Here is a 25,920-nt window from a genome sequence, read left to right as displayed (position 1 = left end):
TGTCCTTGTTTTTATAATGTCCGCACCTGTCGACTTGCCAATGTCTAAGGAATAGTAAGCTATAATATGCTAGCGTATATCTTGAATTGTAGCTTTTGGGTGATCTTCTTTGTGCTGGCAAATCTTCTTTTTTTATGCTGGCCAATATCTCTACTCGTCTGCGCTTGCTTGATGGTGTCGCCATAATATGTAAAAAGTACAGCGAATACAAACTGTTATCTCCCAGTTAAATGCGCAATGGTAAACTAATAAAATGCAGTCATTTTTATAAGTCGTATTTTACAGTTGCTAATGACTGACGTCCCCATTTTAAATGAAGCCCTATACTGTCCACAGCTTAAAAATATCAACTGTATTTGCTCAGCAAACAATAAACTGTGATTGTTACATAAAATTGGTAAACAACAAAGAGGCTTAATGACACTTTTAATTTATTTACCATATGTTATGTCAAAAAGCGTGGACGATTTGATCCCAGTGTGTTTATTTAATTATTAACACCCCCGTCGGCAACTAACTAAAACAGACATTGTTTATACGGACACGCTACTTAGTTATTGATAGTGGCCATAGATTCTCAAGGGCTTCACTACTCTGTTTTATGTATTATTCTTCTGACTGTAGGAACGCGGATTTCTTGATTAACGGAGCAAATTAACGTTTAGGAATTCCGTTCCCGTTGAATTATGTCCAGATAGAGAGGTTTCCGGATAAACGGAGTCCAGATTAACGAGGCTCCACTGTACTTCTGTATCTACATTACTGCTTGAATTTTGTCAAAATTCAGCATTGTAGCCTAAATCAAAAGCAACAGCCAGAATAAATTTAAACATGTCCACTTGACCTGTCAAGTTTGTGGCCAATTAACTAATTGTTTCCATGTCAGGAATGTCACAGTTTTTACAGGAAAATAATGTTATTAATGGTTTCTGCTATTGTTCTAAAGAAATTCTGCCATTGATCTAAAGGGATTCTGCCATTGATCTAAAGGGATTCTGTTGTTGTTCTAAAGGAATTATACCATTGTTCCATTTGGCCATGAAATAGGTCATTTCACATTTTTGTAATGGGGTTTGTGAAAATTTATGACAAATGTTTTCAGAATGTGTTTGTCAGTAAAACTGCCACATAATTAAGAAATTAAAGCCCATTTCATAATAAATATCTCAGCAATATTTAATAGAACTAATTTTGCATAATAATTTTGTTGATTAATGAATTTCCTTGGCTTGAGATATATATCGCTTTGAACCCTATGGGTGACGGAGATCTGTAGCTATTGGCATATTACTCATGTTAAAACCTTCATTGGTTGACTTGTCTGGTAATGAAACAGTTATTGAAACTTACTTAGCCAATAGTGTCCTTTGACTTCCATTTTGCTATCAGATAGATGTAATAAGACAATATTACGAAATTGCTATGTACCCTGGTTAATTTATTAATGGTCAGTTAATATATCTTTACATCTCAATAATTGATCAACTCCTATCTAAATGATTTGTTATGTATCTTTTAATTGTTTTCAACCCTGTATGTGATGCATGGAGGTCTGTACCTGTTGGCTTATTTCTTAATTTTAAGCCTTAATTCATTGATTTGTATGGAAATGAAATAGAGCTAAACTCACCGAGTCATTAGTGTCCATTGACTTCCTTTTTATCTCACAACTTATTGCCTGAATTTTATCATTGACATCATGTCTGGCATTACGGGGCCTGGCTGGCCAACTGTTCTAAAGCGCTCTCCGTTATGAATCACTGCCATCTCACCGCTGTCTGCGTGGGTTCCAGTCTCAGATTCAGCCAATGTGGGTATGTGAGAAAGCTTACCAGTAGCTTCTCGTGGGTCAGTGGTTCTTTCCAGGGTGTTCACGAGTTCTTCCTCCTCCATTATTACTGTCCGCCATGTATAGCCTATCATGTGCTGAAAAATGGTGTTAAACCCTACAAAAAACAATGTCTGACATTACCAATCAGATGTTGAAATTTATTTAGTTGAAAAAGTGATGTTCTTTGTAATTATTCCTTTTTGCTGTGTAAATATCAATGTTAAAAATGACTTAGTTACTTATAAAGACCTAATTATATACACTGAGCCCAGCTATTATGTACAATATTTGCAAAACTGTATATAAATGTTATATTCACACCTAAACAGTGCTTATGCATCAAGGTGAGCCTATTTAATTTCCTTTGGAATATTATTATACAAGGGTGCCTGAATACTTGTGTGGTTTCTGGTTTGGATTTTTAATGCAACAGTTTTTCTACGATGTCTGCAGTGTGGCAGTTTATAGTAATGTATAGCACTGGGACATCATACCACATACAGGTAGCATCATGTCCCACCCAGTCACGTTATCCTGACATCAGGCTGACCAGTCCTAAAGCTAACCTCTAAATGCTGAGCACCTAGCGAGGCATCTGTTAGTTCCATTTTCAAAAGTCTTTGGTACACCAGGGCTCAAACATGCAACCTTCAGCATCCAAGGCAGATGCTCTAACCACTTAGCCACCGGAGTGGTACCCCTGAATATTTAAAGACTTCTTATGTGTAAATGGTCTTAAATGAAAAGAGTGCCACAAGGTCATCCAGTATGGCCAGCTTGGCATATATGTTGAAAATCCTATTATCATTGTTCCTTAATGAATGGTCATATAGACAGGTTTAACTTAAAGATTTTCTGTCATGTCTAGTTCATTTCAAATGAAAATTGTGCCAGTCTGATATCAGATATGGATGACCTTAAAAAGCTTTGCAGTGAAACTCCCAAAAACAAACATTTTCAACACATTTGATCCAAACAAAGTAAATATCTTTGTGAACGTAACTGGTGATTTATGTGTTTATAAGACTTATTTTATGCCTATTTGAATCCAGCCTATGAACTAGGAAACATTCTTCAAAGAAATCCAAATTTCTATTGATCGATCCAATGGCCTAAGTGGTTAGAGTGTCTGCCTACAGGAGATCGCTGGTTCAAACCCTGTCCAGGTCATACCAAAGACTTGTAACAATGTTACTTGCAGCTGCCGCACTTGGCACTCAGCAGGTTAGTGTCAGGACTGATCAGCATGTTGTCTGGATAATGTGACTGGGCGGGACATGATGGTACATGTCTGTGGCATAATTCCCAGTGCTAGACAGCACTATAAACTGACACACTCCAGACATCATAGCAGTATGACTCAAAAATTGTTAAAGTTGCATTAAAAGTCCAAATCACACACACACTCATTCAGTTCAGGAAGTTGATTTCTATGCAGTTGTTCCTTTTGCTACCTCAGCATCAGTCATATATAAGTTATAAAAAATGATCTACCTTAAGGTTAGCTAGTCTTGTATTATATATAGTATAAGTAAAAATTGATTACAGTAAAACCTGTCTTGAGAGACCACTGCTATAAAAGACCACATGTCATGTTAGACTGGGTTCATGCACAGATTTATTGATTATATAGTGTTATAACCTGTCATGACAGACCACCTGTCTTGAAAGACCATTAATTTTTTGGCAGAAGAGGTGGTCTTTCAAGACAGGTTCAGGCTGGCTCTGGTCAATTTAAAAGAATGTTACATATTTATACATCATTTGTGCTTTGTTTAGTATTTTAATTTCCTTTTCAAGCACTGTGCTATGTACAATCATGATACTTTCATAGAATATTTATCAGGAGAATTACTTTTTGTTGGTAAGAAAACTAGGTTGCAATGACCCATTTTAATTATTTTTTATCATTTTTGGCCCATAATTTTTTTCAGTGTAAACTTTTGTATTAGAATTAGTGAAAAATGAAAAAAAGTGTTTGCATACTGTATTTATCAGTAAAGGTTCCAAAAAATTTAAGAAATTAAGGACTATTCTGTGATAATAACTCAGAAATGTTGAATAGAATTGTTTTTTGGTGGCCTTGGTGGTTAGAGCATCCTCCTTGGTTGCAAAAGGTCAAAGGTTCAAACCCCAGCTGAGTAATACCAGCTGCCTCACTTTGCACTCATCATTAAAAGGTTAGTATTAGGACTGGTTGGCCTGATATCAGAATAATGTGATGGGTGGGTCATGATGCTGCATTACTATAAACTGCCACACTGCAGACATCATAGCAATATGACTGAAATTATTAAAGCTACATTAAAATTTTAAAAAAAAAACACAATAGAACTGTTCTTGTTTAATAAATTTGTTGATTAAAGTCTAAAAACGTACATGGAAAATTTCATTTTTAAAAATCGAAGAAAGAAGCTATTTCTTAACAATATTTTTGTAAATCAGCACGTGTGTTTGAATCTAATTTGTTATTGCTCCTCAATTAATTTGCATGTTTGGAACTCCTCATCCATACACTAAAGGTACTTAATTTCATTGCCTGTGGTCTTCCTGAAGGTAGTTTAAGCAAGGTTGAGGTTAGTTCCCTTTTAATGGTTCCTTCTTGTTCACCAATAGCACAAATATTAGAAAATATATTTGCAAAATAAAAAGTAGTTATTTTAAATTTAGGAAACATTTTGCATTTAAACATAAATCATAGTGCTTTGGAAGAAACTTTTATAAGATTTTTATTTATTCTGAATAGTTTATTTGTAATTAGTTCATTTATAATTACATGATGATAATTGTTCAGTTATTTCTAAATAATTTGCTGTGAGTTGAGTTATATATTATGTTTAACCTTATGTGTGATGGAGGTCTGTAGCTATTGGCTTATTTCTTATGTTTAAACCATAACTGGTGGACCTGTATGGAAATGAAATAGTTCTTCACATTATATATCCAATAGTGTCCCTGGACTTCCATTTTGCTTTTAAAATTGAATGCCTACATTTTATAATTGACTTTTTACCTTACATTACCAGTCAGATGCTAAAATTGATTTAATTCAAGTGAACAGTACATTTTTATTATTTTTTTACTGCATCAATGTCAATGAAATATGTGAATCACTTACAAAGAATTTATCTACCTTGAAGCCATCTGTTATGCACAACATTTACAAAAATGTATTTAATTACCACAGTCACACTTAAAAACATGCACACACATAACAAATTTTCACCTGTCTATATACACTTCAACTGATAATCCACTGGAAAAAGTGCAATGCTGTACTTACTGCCTTGCATGAAACAAAGGATACATGTATGAAGTAAAAGTATGTACAAATTAACAAATTTATTTGAAACGGTGGATCTGCAGTTAGTATATTGCCTGGTTCTGGTCAATTAAAAATATTGTCAAATATTTATGCATCCTTTGTTAAGTATCTATATTTAGTTTTCATTTTCAGACACTGTGTTGTGTACAGTCAGGACACTTTTATTAAAACATTTATCTTGAGAATTACATTTTCTTGCTAAGAAATAATGGTACAACACCCTATTTTTCACACACACTGATAATTTTGTTTTTGGTGTTTGCCTCTTGTACAATGTTTAGTTTAAATCTTCTCTTGCAAGTTCTAGCATTGGACACAATTATTGTTAGTTCAACTGACCAATGATCAGAAGATTTTACATGATGACCTTCTGTCCATCCTGTCCACCATCTGAGATTATCACAAGTTTGTTATTCCTTCTGAATGGATGATCACATCAGCATGGTGTTTGCATTAAAGACATAATGTCTATTTGGCCCTAATTGAACATGGTGCTAACCTGAACTCCATTATGGTCATCGTGGAGTTTGTATTAAAGACATCTTCTAATGTCTAGTTGGTCCTAATTGAACATGGTGCTAACCTGAACTCCATTATGGTCATTGTGGAGTTTGCATTAAAGACATCTTATAATGTCTAGTTGGTCCTAATTGAACATGGTGCTAACCTGAACTCCATTATGGTCATCGTGGAGTTTGTATTAAGGACATCTTATAATGTCCAGTTGGTCCTAATTGAACATGGTACTAACCTGAACTCCATTATGGTCATCGTGGAGTTTGTATTAAAGACATCTTATAATGTCTAGTTGGTCCTAATTGAACATGGTGCTAACCTGAACACCATTATGGTCATCGTGGAGTTTGCATTAAAGACATAATGTCTAGCTGGCCCTAATTGAACATGGTGCTAACCTGAACTCCATTATGGTCATCATAGAGTTTGTATTAAAGTCATATTATAATGTCTAGTTGGTCCTAATTGAACATGGTGCTAACCTGAACACCATTATGGTCATCATGGAGTTTGCATTAAAGACATCTTATAATGTCTAGTTGGTCCTAATTCAACATGGTGCTACCCTAAACTCTATGGTCATCATGAAGTTTGCATTAAAGACATAATGTCTAGTTGGTCCTAATTGAACATAGTGCTAACCTGATCTGACTTTCAATATGGCCACCATGCCTGTATTCACATGGATACTTTTATATGGGAATTGCTTTCTTTTCCATTTGAACATGAAAATAGGTCACTTGAATTACTATATAAAGAATAGGTGGAAAATAATCAAAAATGTTTTCTAAATGGAAAATTAGTAAAACTGTCACAAAATTTAATTAAAGACCTTTCGTAATAATTTCTAAGCAATATTTATTAGAACTGCTCTTGCATAATAAATTTGCTGATTAATGACGAGCAACAGCCCATGGAAAATAAATGATTTTCCATGTACACCTATATTTCTGTGCCAGTCAGATTTACAAGCAGAGTCTAGTGCATTTTAAAAGTTCTCTTGTATTTTAAATGGTGAAATGGACTGCTTATAAATTTATATCTAATTTGTTATACCGTCACTGTGATAGCCAAAAGGGCCATATTGTTTTTCTTATGTACAGTCCTTAAGATTGTGATTTATGTTCGAATGTGTATCTATCTATCTATCTATCTATCTATCTATCTATCTATATATATATATATATATATATATATATATATATATATATATATATATATCCCAAAACCATTTTAATAACATGGCAAAAAAAATTTATTGGATTTAGAGCCATTCAATTTTACACTTCAACTAACTGGATTTTTTTCAGGCCATTACATGAGCATTTAAAAATTTTTACAAATATTTTAACATTTGGACTTGGCACAAAACATGAGATAGTCAAATGAAATATAGTATGTATGGTGTATGTATCAATAGATAATGTGATGAGATTTTCATGCCGTTATCTATATGTATAATATTATTTTAAATGTTCTAGTTTTGAAGTTTTGGGAACTTCTTTGCTCAGCAGTATATACAGCAGGGACATACATGTTTTACAAACGAAAATCTTTTTTATTTCAGGCACATAGCTATCCCACATATTATTCCACCAAAGTACTTGAGAGCTCTGGATACTCATTAGAATCAGTGATGTCTGGTGTCAGTCAGTGATGTCTGATGTCAGTCAGGGATGTCTGGTGTCAGTCAGTGATGTCTGGTGTCAGTCAGAGATGTCTGGTGTCAGTCAGTGATGTCTGGTGTCAGTCATTGATGTCTGGTGTCAGTCAAGGATGTCTGGTGTCAGTCAGGGATGTCTGGTGTCAGTCAGTGATGTCTGGTGTCAATGTTTCTCTGGAATGGTGTATAAAGTGTACAGCAAGTTGACTACTAAGGATAGATTTCAGAATGCATTACAATCTGGAACAGGAGCAAGGAATCAACTGATATTACACCTTCAAGAAATAAAATCAAAATGAATCCATACCTCAACATGTTTTACTGTATATAAATGCTTGTAAATTAAGTCCAACTGCAGTCAACATAGACCCTAATCTTCCATTAGATAATGCACCGGCAGGTCAGGATACTGGTTACTCCTAACAAAACTGCATAGACTCAGATCTGCAGGTACATGCAAGTGTAACAATATGATCTGTGTTGGAGTCAGATTATTACAGTCAAGACACTAAGAATCTTATTGAAAATAAGATGTTTATGTAATTAAAGATAGGAAACTCCTACACCAAACTTGTATGTATAAATTCCAACATTACATTTTTCAATGATGTGCACCGAGTTATTTAACTGATAAAACAAAAAATGATATGGTTCCTAACTGGAACAAATTGTAATATGCAGTTTAAAGTGAATAGTCATTAATAATAAGTGAATTGGAATTAAACAAAGATTAAGTGCAAAAAGAACCAATGATTAGTCATTCAAACAACGTTAAGATTTCACTTAAATGGTGAAAAATGATTTAAAACAAGTTTTCACTCAAATAGTGAGAAATGATTTCATATAAATTGGGCCATATATCTTGTGACATCCAATTCACAACCACAAGGTATTTCCAGGCCAACCACTCTTCCAGATGGTCAAGGCGCCACCGCAAAGAGTTCCCAGTCTGCCTAAGGATCCATAGAACCCCTTTCATTCCCTGCAGACCCGTTGATCCCAAAACTTTTGGTCCCTCACCATGACATAACCACTATCTTCCTCGGGGCCAACGTCACCATCAACAGCAGCACATCGGGTACATACCAACCCATGTTAGTACCACGGCTAAAACAACACTTTCAGTACGGTGAAAACAAAGCAGAGATATAGCATAGCTCTGTCACTATCACTCATTCACCCCTTCAGCCCCTCACTCCTTTCAGCTGAAAATATAACATCTATGTCCGTGTAATATCTTTGACACAGTTAGTATAACATGGCAATGACATACATGACGCATGCATGCACATAAGTGGAGTTGGTTATTTTATAAAAGTCATATCGTCAGGAATACTTTATAAGGTTATCATAATAATCAGGTTATCATAATAATCAGGTTCATATGATCTGATGAGAATTTTACAGAACTTGAAGTAACATTCTCACGTCCCTTAACACATGTAACATTAATTTGAATATAATTCTCTTGTTCAGTTAACAGGCAGGCCTATGTGTATGGAGTCGAATAGGTAACAGGTGTTCTATTTATAGTGCACTGCACTGGGTAACTTTGCTTTATGAAGTAAAGGGTTAATGGATATTCTGAGACACTGGGTAACTTTGCTCTATGAGGCAAAGGGTGAGTAGATATTCTAAGACACTGGGTAACTTCGCTTTATGAAGTAAAGTGTTAATAGATATTCTAAGACACTGGGTAACTTTGCTCTATGAAGTAAAGGGTTAATAGATATTCTGAGACATTGTTATGTTGACTTCACACAATACTATGTTGATTATTCTGATTTCATTAGAATTTCAAGTTTTAAAGGAAAATAACAATTAATTTCAGTTGCTCAGGCTTTTATTGTGTCCTCATACCAACATAATGCAATTCAGCAACACAACGTTACCTGAAATTTTCCACATGGATTGGATATGGAATCCATACGTACTTTTACAGAAATATCCATATGGAAATTTTTATTCTATAGCTGAACCACCCTTATGGATTTCAATGTATCCATATGGAAATGTTATGGATTCCATATGTACTCCATATGGAAAGTCTCATGAAATATACAAATTAGTCCATGAGATCTGTAGGTTGTCCATATGGAATAAAATTAAAATTCCATATGGAATTTGTAAACATTTCATATGGAATTTGGTAATAATCCATCCTGTACAAAATTTTCCAGGTGTACTTAAAGTGGATTTCAGATGGGTTTTTTAAGCGCTTTCTGCCTAAACCATAACAAATCTGTTTCAGATTTCTATTAACCTGCCTAATGATTCTTAGACATTATTTGGAATCATTTTTAAAATGGATCATTCTGACAGACATTATCAAATAAGACTTTATGTTTTTCTTGTCCTCATTTTCTTTCAATGCATACAAAACTTAATCCATGATGGCATCACTTAAATCTTTTTCATTTTACTGAAAAGTTTGGTGAGATTTCACAAATATTTCGATCAAACCTTTCATTGAAAATGTGGTGAGATCTCACTAAAATTTCACTGAAATATTTTTTAAAATGTGACTAAAACTTTTATGAGACTCCACTAAAATTTTGATCATTATATAGTATTTTACTAAAGTTTCAGTAGTTTTTCAGACATTTTAGAAGGTTTCAAATTAATAATGGAAATGAATTAAACAGGACTTTATTAACCAAGGTGATATTAAGTGTGCATGAAACAAATATACAGATGTTGTAATTATATGACATACAAGGCAAGAGATATGGGAGTTAATAATAATAATAATAATAATAATAAAAATAATGACTTTATTTAAAGAAGGTAACACAATTAGTTACAGAACTAATCTACCCTGAGGCCTTCTATCTGTTATGTACAATATATACAGTATATACATGATGTGAAGAATCTGGCTTGACAATAAATAATTAAGTGATTTTAAAAATCAAAGTATCAAGCCTGGAACATATGCCCAGGCATCTGTGAACACATAAACATATATAAAATATCAAATATTAATCTGCATTGAAAAATTCAACTGAAAATAATGTAAAGTTACAGAAAAGCATCCATTTGAGACATTTATTATAAAAAGAAGAAATGTTAGGAGCCTGCCTTATGTCACTTGTACTGCAGACTTAATATTTGATTAACACACAAACTATGATGCTGTTGTGGTCTCTTGACTTAGTCCTTGTTCCATAAGCAGCTGTGACAAATGTTTATCATGATATAATTATTCTTATTTTACACTGAATTCTAACACACCTAGAATATTTTAATAATACACACAATAATGCCTCACGATATTCAAAGATGATTATACATGTGGGCCAAGAACACTCCGCAAAGATATGACTATCTTTGTTAGACATGCATATTTGGCAACAATTCCCACCAGTGATCTGTACATTGTCCCTCTTTAAATTCATTCTGGAAGTTAATCAGTTTTGAGTTATATAACTTCGAAATCTACCTCGTTCAATTCCTTGTCCTATTTAGCACGTTAGCCGCTACTGTAAAGATCTTTATGGGCACAAAAAGCAAAATGCTAGTCCTGGCTTTCAGTTTTCATACAGATTGACTTTGCATTCAAGCTATTCTCATTGCCGCACATTTTTCAAATGGTTATTCAATCTCGTATCCCGCTCAATAATTGTAATTGCCATGTTTAGCAAGCATGCTCATTATCATCAGTTTCCGTTATGCAACATTTCAGTGGGCAAGTGCAAAATTTTGATCAATCATAAAACTCTTTACAGCTATTACCTTTTAGATAATAAATGGATCAAATACTTATTAGAAAACTCGTTGCAGAATGGGACCGGATAGAGCATTATTTAAACAAAAACGTTTCGGAGACTATATTTTTTTTTTTAGAAAAGGTCTGTATCGAGGAAAATTAGATTCAGGTCAGGAGAAAAGTGAAATTCTGATTTAAAATGGAAAACAAGAAAACTTGTTTGAAGGCAGTTAAATACAACAACAATATCAAAAACAAAATTTGAAAAACAAATATAACAAGGAAAGATGTGGAAAGAAGTTATTGTGCCCAAAATAAACAATAAAATTACAGCTGCCAGAAACAGGAAATATAAATGCTGCTGAAAATCATACAAGAAACAAAAACAAAATTATTTTATCTTATTTATATTTTTTATTGAAATGTCACTGATATTACAATCACAAAATATCACTATTTTCAGAATTTTTGACAAACTTTTAGTGAAATTTTAATTGCAAATTCCCACTGATATTTTCAGAAATGTTGGCAGTCAGTGAAATTTCAATGACAAACTATCCCACTGATATTTTCAGAAATTTTGATAAAATCTTTAATACCATAATTGTAGTGAAAAAGGACATTTGAGTGAATGTCAAACAATGTTCAGTGATTTTGCAGAAATTTCAATCACAATTTCACTAGGGTATGATTTTTGTAGAGCATATTTTAATAGGAAGCCAAACAAATTATTTTTCAGAGTAAACATCAGATCAAGCCCAAAATCCACCTTGCACAAAAAGTCCAAAGATTCATCTATGCTTGTACTACCGAATTTTAATTTTCTGATCATGTTAACATTTTCTCTACTTTTTGGGTCATGTCTTTGTCTGTTTTAAACATCCGTGGAAATAAATTAAAGAAAACTGACATGCATGTATTTCTTCAAATTTATATGAGTATATATATTCATCTTTCCACAACAGCTACACTGACTTGTACATGTAATCTGACTCCCACCAATATTTCTATTGAATCAGATACTTGTACATGTAATCTGACTCCCACCAATATTTCTATTTGAATCAGATACTTGTACATGTAATCTGACTCCCACCAATATTTATGTTTGAATCAGATACTTGTACATGTAATCTGACTCCAACCAATATTTCTATTTGAATCAGAAAGATTGGGTTATTCATTTTTCAAAGAGTATTTTCCATGATATATAATACATGAGCCTGCTTTCCTTATATAAAAAAGTGCTTATGGATTAAAGTTGCAACTTTATTCCATATGGAATTTTCACTTGCTGTGAAGTACTTATGGAATTGATATGGAATAAATTGTCTGATTCCATAAGTTTTTCAGTCTATATCTCTTCCATACGGATTCCTGAAGTATTCCATATGGAATCCATGAGAAATTTCTGTACGGGTAAATTTTTATTCTGTAAATTGACAACATGCAATTTTATATTAATTTTCTATGTTCAGACTTGTTTTGTGTGATACATTGTGTGGTTTAGTACACAGTCGTATGTTTCATTCAGATGTTATGGGAGCATCTTGAAATAGAAACATCTTTTGATTTATAAAGTGCATGTCTTCTAAGCTAAAGCATTATTTAATTCCATTTAGTAATGGTTGTATGAGAATTTAGGGGGGAAAAAGAATTTGATCCTGGAACAAAAACAACGGAAAAGACCTGAAAACATTTCTTTAAAAAAGCATTTGAACCATGAAAGTGGTCAATTACAGATTAAAATCCAGTAATACATGGTTCACTTGATTTCCCTAATTTAGATTTCAGTTTTGTGTTCCTCTTTGGGTTGTTTTTCCTAAGGCAAAATGTCTAAGTTCATAGTGGTAGTTATTTTTGTTATTGCTCCACAATTAATTTGTATGTGTTGCAGTTACCTCCCCTACAATAAAGTTCACTAATTTCTCGAGGTATAATAGCAACTCATTTCTGGCGATCAGCCTCGAGCGATCAGCCTTAGCTAGATTTGTCTAGCGAGTTCTCGTATTGGCCGAGGGACCGATCATTCTAGCTTAGTAATCTGCATAGATATGAAGCTTCTTTTGAGGTAACTAATATATATAATGCACCGGCGAACGTACTAAGGAAACGGAAGAATAATAAGAAGAAGAATGCATTTGCAACAATAAGTAAACAATTATTTACAACTATCCAAACATGATACAACAAGAAACATATATTGAATTGCCATTAAACATTACTTTTTTCTTGTAACTTTACATCAGTATCACTATATAAGTTTCTTTCTTTAAATTTAATTAGTAAACTAAAATAATTAAATGACATTAATAATTAATATGCTGACATATATCAAGAATGCTGACTTTAAATAAGCTATATTCAAAAATCAAATTTAAAATTATTTACAATCAACTTGAAATTAAATATTTACATTCATTTAAACATGCACAATTTTAATAATTTTAAATTGTAGACTGAAATAAAATAAGTTGACTTACTGGTTTGCGATTTGTCTCACAAGATAACATTCAATGATAACAAAAGATTAAGTATTAACACTGCATTATTCATTAACAAGTCCTAAAACAATATTTATCATTTTGTACATGAGGTTACTGTAATTAAAAGGTTGCATGAAGAAACAACATGGGAATTTCATAAGGTGCAAACATGTAACATGTCTGATTAAGGTGAGTGAAGACATTTGTATAATCTTTATTATCACTTGTTTATAAATAAAATTATGCTCCTTGAAACATGAAACAATTATTCCTCTTTTTAATCCACTTTAATTGAATTTGTTTGCTCTTGATGTCAGGACAAGCAGGATCAATTAGCAAATAAATAATTAAAATCACTTGTTATGAATAAATACCCTTAACGTATTTGTAGTATAAAATATATATTTTTTAATGAAATTATGTTGTTATTATTATTATTAATTAATTAATTAATTAAAACATATGAGATTAGTTAGGATTGGATTAATTAAATGCGGAATGAATTGCCCACTGAACTTAGACACAAAGACACAATAATCACATTCAAGAGTGCTCTCAGAACTCACTTATTTCGACTGCAAGACCTAATAATGTTTCCTACTTTAAATATTCTCAGCATGGTTTTTTTTAATATTTTCTAATTTCATGGTGTTTGTTTTTGTGATCATATCATTATATGTTTTTTATCTTACAGTTGTTGTCTAATGTTGTAAAGCGCTTAGAGCTTCTAAAGATTAGGCGCTATACAAAGTCCTCATTATTATTATTACTGAATATAATCACTTGGGATAATTCAGAAATTCTGCCAGTCATTAAATATTCATTTATACAAATATGCAAATGAATTTGGTTGAAACTTTTGTTTTCATTGGACATTGTGGTTTTGTAAAAATAACGTTGACATTGAGACTTGTGCTTCTAGAAATTTAGTATTATGTTATCAGACCGGTAGTGTATATACTTTAACCGTTACTAATAATTCCATTGTAGGTTTCATTTCAGCGCTGGTTATTACATTTTATTTTGTTTACTGTTACAATTTTTAAAGTACTATTTGAAATTAGACCGCCATTGGTGGCGTTATCAATTTTCGTGGATTGGTTGAATTGCAAGGCTTTTTCGCTAGTAGTTTTATTATAATTATTATATATTATTATAACCGTATCTATGAATTCTTTGTATGTTTATATTTTTAATAGGCACGTTTTTAAATTAGAATTGAAATTAACCGATACATCATTATATGCCTCATACCCATTTATGACCGTTATCAGTTTTCGTGGTTTAGTAATAAGATCGCATTATTTTATCTGCACGGCAGTACTCGTAATAGTATCTATACTGACACCGTTACTAAGATATAAGTTACATTTTATTTGGGTACTAGCAATTACATTTCTTTCCGATTAATCCACTTTAAGTTTATTACCGTTATTAGTTTTCGAGGACTGGTATTTAAAAAAAAAGTCATTGAAAAACCCACAGGGGCTTGTATCATTACTTACAATTGACCTGTCATACATGTGCTATATAGTAGTTAATATATAGTACATTAGTCCGAATTTCCTCTAACCATTGACACCCCATTTTTGATATTTGGACAGTATATTGGGGTGTAGGGTCCCTACACCCCAACATAAATATCCAAATATCAAAAATGGGGTGACAAGGGTCAGAGGAAATTCTGACTAATAGTACATGTATGACAGGTCAGTTGTAAGCAGCGATATGAGCCCCTGTGGAAAAAACAATATGGTGTGGGCTAGCTTCCGACAATATTGGTTCTATGGTATCTCTATATTTGAACTTTTTGGTAGGTATTTATTTCATCTATTGCACCACATATCATGTACTTATATATACTATGTGACCATAGCCTAGGTTACTATTTCTGCATCACCAGTTTATTTTGGGAAAATGTCAGGATTGCTGACGAGTACACTATTTTATAAATAAATCCATGAATATTATTATTTCTAAATAATATCCTTAACCTATGTTTTTAGATAGAATCAAAATCTTCTTAAAATTGCTATCACTGTAACAAATTGTTTAGCCTGGAGTTTGTTGACTGATAATGTCCAATGATGTAATACAAGAGTTAGATCACATGATTACTGTGATGGTCAAGGACTAGGAGATCGAATCTACGGTAGCAAATAAGAATCAAAATGTGAATCATGTTAATGTCGTATTTTGGCAGCTTTCGCAGTTAACAGGTGTTGACTTGAAAGCTGCATTGCACACGATTTATTACTTTTCATTGGAACACCGGTTGTTGCTCAAACAGTCTTAAATTGATATGTACTTTCATGCTCATGTTGAATGTTCGTTCTCAGCAACATTTTACAACCTTGATGGTAATCGTATTGATATTTTACAGTCAGCTGATCATTCTCATCAGATGTCTGTTCTGCGGATGCTTAATGATAACTTTATCAGTGCTCATCCACATATGGTGACAGTAACAATCAAAACTGTTCATGTTTTACGAATAACAAGTCCATATAAATGTACATTTGCCTGTATATTATAGTATGTGTTTTAGATTTTTAACATAGCTTTAACAATTTTTAAGTGGTATCGCAAAGATGTCTGTAGTGGCAGTTTATAGTGATGTCTTGCACTGGTGCATCATTCCCCAGACATGTAGCATCATCTCCCACCAAGTCACATTATCCTGACACCAGGCTGACCAGTCCTAACACTAACCTCTTGATGTTGAGCACCAGGCGAGGCTGCTGTTAGTACCATTTTTTTAAGTCTTTGGTATGACGCAGTCTGGGTTTGAACCCACGACCTTCCACATCTGAGGCGGATGCTCTAATCACTAGGTCACCAGAGCGGTCAGCTGTATAATATATAATAATGTATGTACTAGTAAATCTTGCGATAATGACATTATTAGTTGTTTTATGTTTTCTGTGACACTAATAGGTCGTGCATAAAGTATGTATTTATTGAGTGGAGGTTGGGGGTGTTGAAAAATTCAAAAAGCATTAGCCTGTGTATGTGGCAGTGTGACTGCTAAGTATGTTCTGCAGCGGTAGGGGTCATTATTGCTTGATAATTGTGATGTTTATGAAGAGTAGTCAAGTCAGAAATATAACTAGCAGATGAGTTAGATGCAAAGTGGCTGGTATTCCATGTCAGGCAGAGCCAATATCTGCTTAAAATTATGAAGTGTGATATGTTGTAGTTTTATTGCCCATGGTGCACTTTGTGGAAGACGTATTTTCCTCTTCATTTTCTGACATGACCAGTTATTTTATCTCATGATTCCGACAGATTATGCATTCCAGACTCTGATGCCTCATGCGAATTTGTGAAGCCATACCTTGCCATACTGGGACAGTATTGTATTTGGATAGACACATGGATTGCCTTTCTGACACCTATTGTCCTTTACTTTTATAAGAGTGAGATTTAGAAGCATGTCTTAAATTTATTACTCATCCTAGGCCAAGATGAAATGTCACATGATTGCACACACCTTACAAAAATTGTCACCCGAGAAAAGAACTGTTATTTTTCCTGATCTGGATGATATTGAAGCTGATGATAAAATTTGACGTCCAGTCATTCCAAATGATGATAAGTTTGATAATTTTCCAATTTTCCACTGTTGATATCAAAATTTTAGTCACTGGCTACTACTTGACTATTAAAGTTAAAGTCAACTAAATATTAGCTGCTGTCACTTGTTTAAAACTATTATTAGAGATAAATATTTACATTTTCCTTAGAAAAGCATTGGTTATGATTTCTGTAAAATTCAAGCTATGTATTACTATTATAGTTGATGTTAATAATTTCCTACTTTCATTTTCAAAGTTTGTTTTACATGGTATTAATTAAACCTCTGCTTATTTTTAATGGCTGTACTAATAACTTCATCTTTTATAATTCAATTGTCCCAGCTATTCTTGGAAAGGGGGTGGTGACTCAGCAGTGTACATACACAGGGGTGGGATACAGAAATGTATGCTTTGCAATGAGTAATGGGAAAGGGGGTAAAAAATCACCAATTGTTTGCATATGTGCTTTATGGACAACCCCTAACATCATTATCAGAATATTATTATTGCCAGTGTAACTGTTCTTGGGTAAAGTTATTGGATCGATTAAATGTTTTAACAGCTGACCATAATGTCATTATAGTTCATTTGTGCATGAAATATCATTCTACATTATAACTATTTTCTCTTCTTTTTGTTAACTTTGTTTGCAGATTAGTGTAGATTTCGGCTGATTTTGGCAATTATATGGACTTTTACAGATGGGCCTTGTTACCTGGATAGTCAAAAAGATGTTAACATGACCATTCCTCTGATAAAGGTGTGTAGATGAGTCAGCGGCTAAGGACAGGCTGAAAAATGTGATGCTGCAAAGGTATATTTTCCATTTGATATATTATAGATGACTCATATCAGCATCCATACTAGAAGTATGGGTGTGACTGACTATCCCATATTCTGCATGAGACATAAAAAGCTATCTAAAGTTGTCTGCCACATCTCATTACATATATGCTATACATTAATGTGTATAAGGGAAATATTACTTATTTTGTAATAGAGTGGGAACATTTTAATTTGTCATAAAAAATGGTACATTTTCCTTAAGCTATGGATAGGCATTTTGAATTATGTATTATTTTTAACATTAACATGAAAAATTTGCAGTATTTTTGTGCTTACTCCAATACACTAAATCGTCTAACCTTCTAGGAACAACAATTATTAATTTTTCCTACAAACACTAAAGGCATCACATGCTGCATTTCTGGATTAAACACATTAATTCCATTATGTCTTAGATATTTCACTTTGAATTGTTTGCATGTAAATATAAGTTATTGCACACATATTGTATTTTTATGTGCAGTATTAATTTTAATCTTTATGGGGCGGGGGAGTATTCATAGTGATGATTTAGTATCATTTAATATTGAGCTTTACATGCTGGGTATGCAGATGAGTTTGAATGTTTATAAACCGCTGTTGCTTTTAATTACTGCTGTTCTAGTATGTTGATATCCTCTGTATCACAAGTAGAGCAAACCTTTACCTAAAGTTCAGAGTGAAAGCAGTTTTTCTTTGTAGGTAATAAGTACAGAGAGAGAGAGTTAGTTAGTTCACAGGCACTTTACTGAGAAAAAAACTTAGTATGATGTATCCCAGAAGATTACAGTCTACCAAAGAATCTTACAATTACCAGTCACAAAAATATATAGTGTGTTAATTCTACCAGAGACAAAGAATTCTTTCGTCCTGTGTCCAAAAAGCTTAGAAATTGACAGTTTTGTAATAAGTCCCAAATGAAATCAAAGTACAAAGTAGTGATAAAACTTCATGTAGCAACAGTTTTGATTCAAAAAGATTATTTATCACTGACAGTGCACAGCTTATAACTTACAGACAACTGTACTAAAGTGACACTGTTACAAAGAGTAACTAAAATACCTTCCAATCAATAAACAAACAATACGAGTACCTTATTGGGCCAGCAGGAGGGCGGTATTTGTAAAGAAAGGTAGGGACTAAATTCTGAGTACTGACTTAATGTTAACTCAGATGTAAATATTAATCACCTAAATTTTCTGATAGTTACAAATAGACTTGGTACCTCTTTATGCAGTTAAATGTGACCTCTGCTTTATGTTGGTGAAATAAATTATGTAAGATAGGTATGTTTTGATTCCTTTTTGTTTCCACCAATGGTATGCAAGGTGTTCATACATCTAATGCAAAATGTTTCTTTTTCTTTCATTTGTTCCTCCAATAAAGGCAGTGGGCAATTTCGGAAGGATTACATTATCAAAGGTAAAGTGAAATTTTGCGTTACCAGATTACATTCAGTTTTTTGGGTAAGTTAATCAAAATGACAAGTGTTGATTTGGATGTTAAGATTTTTGTTTCTTGAACATACTGGATACTGCACTTTTTCTGCAATCATTCAGGTTCAGTTGTACGGATAACACTCCAATTTCATGTATTTGAATGCAGTTAAAGCAGGTTTTGGTCTGAATTTATATTATGCAAGTTAGAGGCATCATTTGTCTCAATAGCAATGTAAGGAGCATTGTTGACAGCACTTTGATATTAGTTTACTTTTATAACATCAATTTTTATAGTTTAAACTGCTGAAAAAAATTAGTTCAGTTTATCAGTGTTCAATGTTGCTTCATTACAAGATATATATTTATGGGATAGTTTTTGTCTTAGTATTATATAATCGAAAAATTAAACTAACGTTTGAAAAATCTACGACATTTCACAGCATTTTAGAGAGATAATTGGGGTGGTTCTAATAAATGGATGATCTATTTTGAACACATACATTATTATTATTGCAGAGGCTTCATTGTTTATCAATATTGCTATAAATTAGTGCTACTTGACTTTTAATAATAACTGTATATATTGGCGCCAATAAAATAATTATTATTTCCTGTACTAGAACTTATGGTGAAACTTTTTTACACCTAGGTCATATGTTCCAAGACTTAAAAAGTGAAATAAATTTGTGTTTAATTTGTACCCCCATGTTGCATTAAAATTGAATAACAAAATGCTTATTTGATAATAAAATGAAAGAAGTTAAGACTGTATTGTTATCACTTATTCCTCTCTTTTTTCCATCATGAGCATTAATGAAAATGTATCCACAAAGTCCATATATGTAGCGTAGACATCTATACTGTAGCATGTTTCACTTGCATCAGATTGCACAATGTTTACTGACATGAACATAGAGAAACAAATCGTGTTTGGTTGTACTCAGAGGTTTGAATGTGTAATCTGATTGAAAACTGGATCCAACAAAATCACAAACAGTAGTGAAAAAGTGAAATGATGGCTTGAAGGTATGTGCCATTCACACATGACACAGTGTTATGTGCAAAATAACCAAGATTGTATTATATCCAGTTCAATTATATGACAGTATCTTGCAAATAAAATCATTATTTGTCATTTTGCCAACAGGATATTGAAGACAAGGATTATTTTTTTATTGCAAAGCAAGCTGACCTTGGAAACCGACTTTGGATACTTTTAAGCCGATTATATTTTAAAGGATATTAATAAAAAGGTTATTTTTTTCAAAGCAAGCCGACTTTGGATTCTTTTAAGTGTGCTGATTTTATATATATAGATATATACACACACACATTCAGCGCACATAGGGAAACTACTTTGCTTCCATTTGACCAGTATTCACAGGAATTTTGGAAATAAAATGAAAAAATGAAACAATTTTTAAAGTGACATAATATAGTACTTCATGCATGGACATCGATGATCCAGGATCACTTAGATGATTTGGAGAAAATAAAATCATTTGACGAATTTGTGAAGGCCAGAAGAGAAGATGATTTTGCAGACAATAAGATCATTAACATGGATAAAATTCCAGTGTGCTTTGATCTCATTCCTCGATGGACTGTCAATAAAATGGTGGTTGAAAGTGAGAATTAGCATGACTGGTGCAGATCGTAAATAAAATGACTTTAGTCCATGCTGTTTCTGCTTAAGGAGATGTGTTGCTTCCAACAATAAATTTTCACTGCATGACAAAGCTAAAAAGATATTCATGCACTGAAAGAATGGATCATATATGTGCAGGAGAAGGGTTGGGTTAATAAGATGATGCTGCAATGGATTTTTAAAAAAGTACACAGTTTTATATTTTTTAAAATAAAAATTTAAGTTGGAGTGCATTTTCTGACATGTAATTTTCAAATGATTTAAAATGTGCTCACAACTTAAGACTGGAAAAGAAACTATGTGTCCCAGAACATACAGTGCACAAAAAATATACATTCAGAATTGAGTTATGTTGTCTCAACATAAACGGTATATATAACTTTTTATGAATAACAAACTTTTGATTGAGTTGCATAGCTAAATGCTTCCATGTTCTTACATACAAATATCATTAATATTGTCACTGTATGAATTGTTTGCTAGTCATTTGAAGAGTGATATATTTATTTCATGATCTATATATTATTGTTTGGCAGCATCAGACTGAATTTTCAATACACTTTGATGCAGTTTCTAAGCTCTATAACTGTTAAAAATTTCACCAAAATGTTTCCAAAAGTGAAGAAAAAAAAGTTGCTGCAATTATACCGCAGAAAAAATGTTTTTCCTTTTCTTGATGAAATCCACACTAAAATCTATTAGCATACAAATTTCTACTAGTAACATTTCATCTGAAATGTTAATTGTCATAACTTTTTCCATTTATTATATTTTTAAAAAGAAAACTGTTATGGAATGATTTGAAAAAATCTTTAAATTGATTCATTCCTTCATAGAAATTCAGAAAAAAGAAATTCATTTTTTGTTTGCTAAATAAAATCATTCTTACTTCATTCACATTATTTTCACCCATCCATTCCTCTTTTCTGGGAAATAGATATAAAATATATGTTATGGTTTTAACCATGACAAGTAAATCCCAGTCCAGGGGTTACATTATTTGTCTCCCCACAAGGCTTGCCGAGTGGGGAGACATATAATGTAACCATGCAACTGGGATTTCCTTGTCTCGGTCCAAACCCCAATGTAGATTATTTTTCTCACCCAATATTTTCCTCTAAAAAGAACTCTTCATTAGTGTAATATAGTTCATATGCAAATGTTTACATGTGGCTCATTAATACAAATATGTTAATGAGGGGTGTGGTGTGACCATTGCATCCAAAGTACAGTTTATGCGCGGATGTTATGTGAAATTAAAAATAAATAATTAATATTTATTACAAGAAACTTTCGTTTTCATCAGTTTCAATTTTGAAAAGTTATATTGTAAATAATGAAACAATACTGGCTACTCAGCTCTACTGTAGTTATACTTAGTACAAGCTGAATCGAAAAGTAACATCTTGCTTTAGATTATTCATGGGTAATTAGAGATCTGTATCACTATCGTATACAACTCTCCTTTTCTTTGGAGGAGGTGAAACTGTTTGTGACATGTGTTGTCCTCAGTATTGATTGTAAAATTACCCCAAGTGAAACTGTTTGACATGTGTTGTTCTTAGTATTGATTGTAAAATTACCCCATGTATAAAAGACCCTCCAAAACTTTCAAGTTCACGGATTCTTTGAGAAAAAAAATTTTGTCTTCGAAATATGGCAAGTGATACAGTAAATTTGCTTATGGATTAATGATTTCTTCTGGCTGGAAAGTGCATTATTAAATATTGTAGGTTTATCTTTCAGATCCAGTGCTGAATGTCATTCTCATGATTGAGAGGAACAAGGTTATGCTCCACTGGAATCCATGTACCTGCTACAGATTGCAGATTTACACAGAAAATGTGACCTCTGATAAGTCTGTCAGAGCACAAGCAGAATTTTAAAGTCTTCAACAGCACAGATTTCCAGAAATCACCAATTATTAGTACTAAACATGTTATTTGTATTGCTAATTCAGTATACAGTAATACTGAAAGGATGTACATTTCTGACCACACTTTCTGTTGTTCCCATGATTTCACTCTTCACAAAGCAGTACTGGTTTACTCATGTTATAATGTTGCACTTTTGCAAGAGCACTTAATAGAGCTCCATTTTTCATTATTGTTTACCTTTCTTGTTTAGCAAAGGCATCTGCTCCAACTGTATTTGACATGATTGTGTTATTGAGTAATGGTTAAAATGTTACTCATTATTTCAGCTTGGTAAAGGAAATATAAAAACATATTACAGATTGCTTTTGATTGCTGATTAAACTTAAATGATGGCAGCCAGATTGACAACTATTCCATTAAAACATAGATGGGACCCAGAAAGGCACTTTCAGAGTGGGATACTCACTCATTGATGCAGTTTAGAATTTTCTTATAATTTTAATATGATATCTGTGAAATCAATGTACATATATTTTGTTTTAAACTGCCTTCCCTGGGTACTACGTATGTTTAAATGAACAGCCCTAAAAGCAAAGCTTACAAATATGGAACATATAGTGAATAAGCTAAATTTGAAAGAATCTGGGGGGGCGGGGGAGCTCCATTATTTAAATAGATTATTATATGTGTATGCTTTATATCTTGTACTTGTGTCAGTAATTGGCTTAAAGCACTAAATATGTATATATGTTCATAAATATATGAAACATGAACAGGCATCAAACCATGGGCAATAATTGTTGTCCAAAGAGTATTCACATAAAATATTTTGGTGGCTATCTGGGTAGAAAGTAGTTGCCAATGAGCATGAAATGGTGGGTAGTGGATGTGTTCCTCCTGTCAAGTAACAAAGTGAACAATATTTACATGCATGATAGAATGTTGCCTTTGCAACAGTAAACCACTTTTGGATACCATAAATTTCATTTATTGATTTTATTTAAAAAATGACATCCAAATGACCCACATTTCATGGTGAAAATTTAGACTGATGAATTTCCCAGAAAAATTGTTCTTTTGGTAACAAAAATCAGTTGTGTATAAAACATGTACACTGTTGTTTCATAATTTGCTTACCTAGTTTAACGTGTTTTTAAATGTAAATATGTTCTGTATTCAGTCCAAACAATTTCATTGAGATTTTCTAATCGTGACTGCAGGCCGTTTGCAGTCGCATATTGTATAGTTCTTTAATGTAAGAGTACAGTATACGTGTTAAGTGTTTCAACTGAACTTTTTAAATAATGGTACAATATACCTCTGCAAACAAAAAACGTGTGCAGATTAAAATTATTGAGGTACATTCATTGTAAGTGTAAATTTTCTTTTCAGTAAGTATACAGTATTTGGCTTTTAATTGCTTTATAGATTTTAAATCTCTGCACAGTGATGCAGTGAAAGTTACTTTGAGTGTTTGCAAATGAATAATTGAGGAATTAGGCATACATTTATACCCAATAAATGCAGAAAATGTACTCCAATTTTATGATTAGAAATATTTAGAATTGGCTTTTTGTCATAGCCACCATTATATGGCTTCCCTGGACACTATGAAAGGCTTTTTCCCAGCCTACAAATGCATACCATATCTGTCCTTTAGGTCTACAACAGTGATCTGTATGAATGGCAAGTTGTACTGTGTTCTTCATAATTTCCTACCATTTCATTCAGTATATGCTATAATAATGTTTTCAAGTAGATAAGATGCTGTACATAAAAGATGTCTTAATTTTCAAAAACTTTTTACCAGTCTTCCACCTTCATTGACCCCCATTGTGTCCCAAATCTTATTCAATAATTTACACACCTGGACAGCCTCTGACGAGGCTATGAGTTATATTGTGATTTGTAAACACCATTAATTTCATTGTAACCATAATTAAAATTTATATACTAAGAAGTTGCATTTTTGGTGCTTGAGTTTTTGCATTTAAATAAAGACTTGTTTCACATGTTAAGAGGTCTTGTAATAAGTATTAAGGAAAGAAATGAAAAAATAGCAAATAGCAATGTCTGTCTTAGTTATATTTGAAATCTTTTTAATTGCATGATTTCAAATTCATTTTGTATTCAGATGTTGTGGTCTTTAATGTTTCTGTGGGAAATAAAAAAATTAATAAAACATTTAACATCATACAATATTTCTTTATTACTTGCTTGTTCATACGACCATACTTATAGGCCACACATTGTCATAATTCTAAGCATCCACAATATGTTTCTTCAGATAGGGCAATAATTGAATCAAAAGAAATTATTTTCTTTGAATTATCTGTTTCCATTCTAGATTGTATATCTACTATCTTTTCACAATTACCTTCTCACAATTATCAAATGTATTTTTATCATCAAAATTAAAATAAGTATTAGTCACTATAGTGCACAGGCCAAGAAATAAAATTACTAATGGGAAATGATAATTAAGGCAAAATAATTTACTTTCGTTAAATTATTTTCCATTTCAGGAGATTTGTGTATCTGTGTGTGTGTGTTACAAGATTACTATTTTCTCAGACTACTCTGGTGGTCTGGTTGCCCAGTATCAGGATAATGTGACTCTGATGACCCAGTGCTTGACACCACTATAAACAGGCCCCTGGTGGCTGATTGCTTGAAGACATCACCATACAAGCTCTGGGTTTATACACTCTCATTAATATTACCAACACGTAAAGCCCATAAAGCTACAGAAACCCTAATAACTCACAGAAACCTGGGTAACTTGGTAAATATATTCCATCAGTATTCAATTCCTACATTTGTATCATAGGAATTATGGTAAATAAAGGGTTCTGAATTATTGGAGTGAGATCCTCATCTGATTTCTTGACCTTCTCGCATATCATTCTACCATTATTGTTTCTATTCCCCACCCCACCCCAACATGCACTTCATAGAAAGTCTTTTGACAAAATAATTTCTTGCATTATGTTGGATGGGTAGTCGGCATGCATGACTATAAA

The 25,920-nt window shown here is 32.6% G+C and overlaps 1 long non-coding RNA gene across 2 annotated transcripts; it reads left to right on the top strand.

The window, feature by feature from the left end:
* Positions 1-14,407: 14,407 nt before the first annotated feature.
* On the top strand, positions 14,408-25,096 carry LOC149800260 (uncharacterized). Of its 2 annotated transcripts, XR_016421352.1 has the most exons (4): positions 14,408-14,478; positions 17,810-17,922; positions 19,320-19,355; positions 22,767-25,096. It is a non-coding gene; the product is annotated as an uncharacterized LOC149800260 (long non-coding RNA). The 2 variants fall into 2 exon arrangements; XR_016421351.1 differs by lacking the exon at positions 14,408-14,478 and having other exon boundaries at positions 15,260-17,922.
* Positions 25,097-25,920: the final 824 nt, after the last annotated feature.

This window comes from Sinohyriopsis cumingii, chromosome 5, assembly GCF_028554795.1.
Source record: "Sinohyriopsis cumingii isolate HCF-2022 chromosome 5, ASM2855479v2, whole genome shotgun sequence".
NCBI lineage: Eukaryota > Metazoa > Mollusca > Bivalvia > Unionida > Unionidae > Sinohyriopsis > Sinohyriopsis cumingii.
Note: the sequence above shows the minus strand (reverse complement) of the source record. Positions and strands in the feature narration are given on the sequence as shown.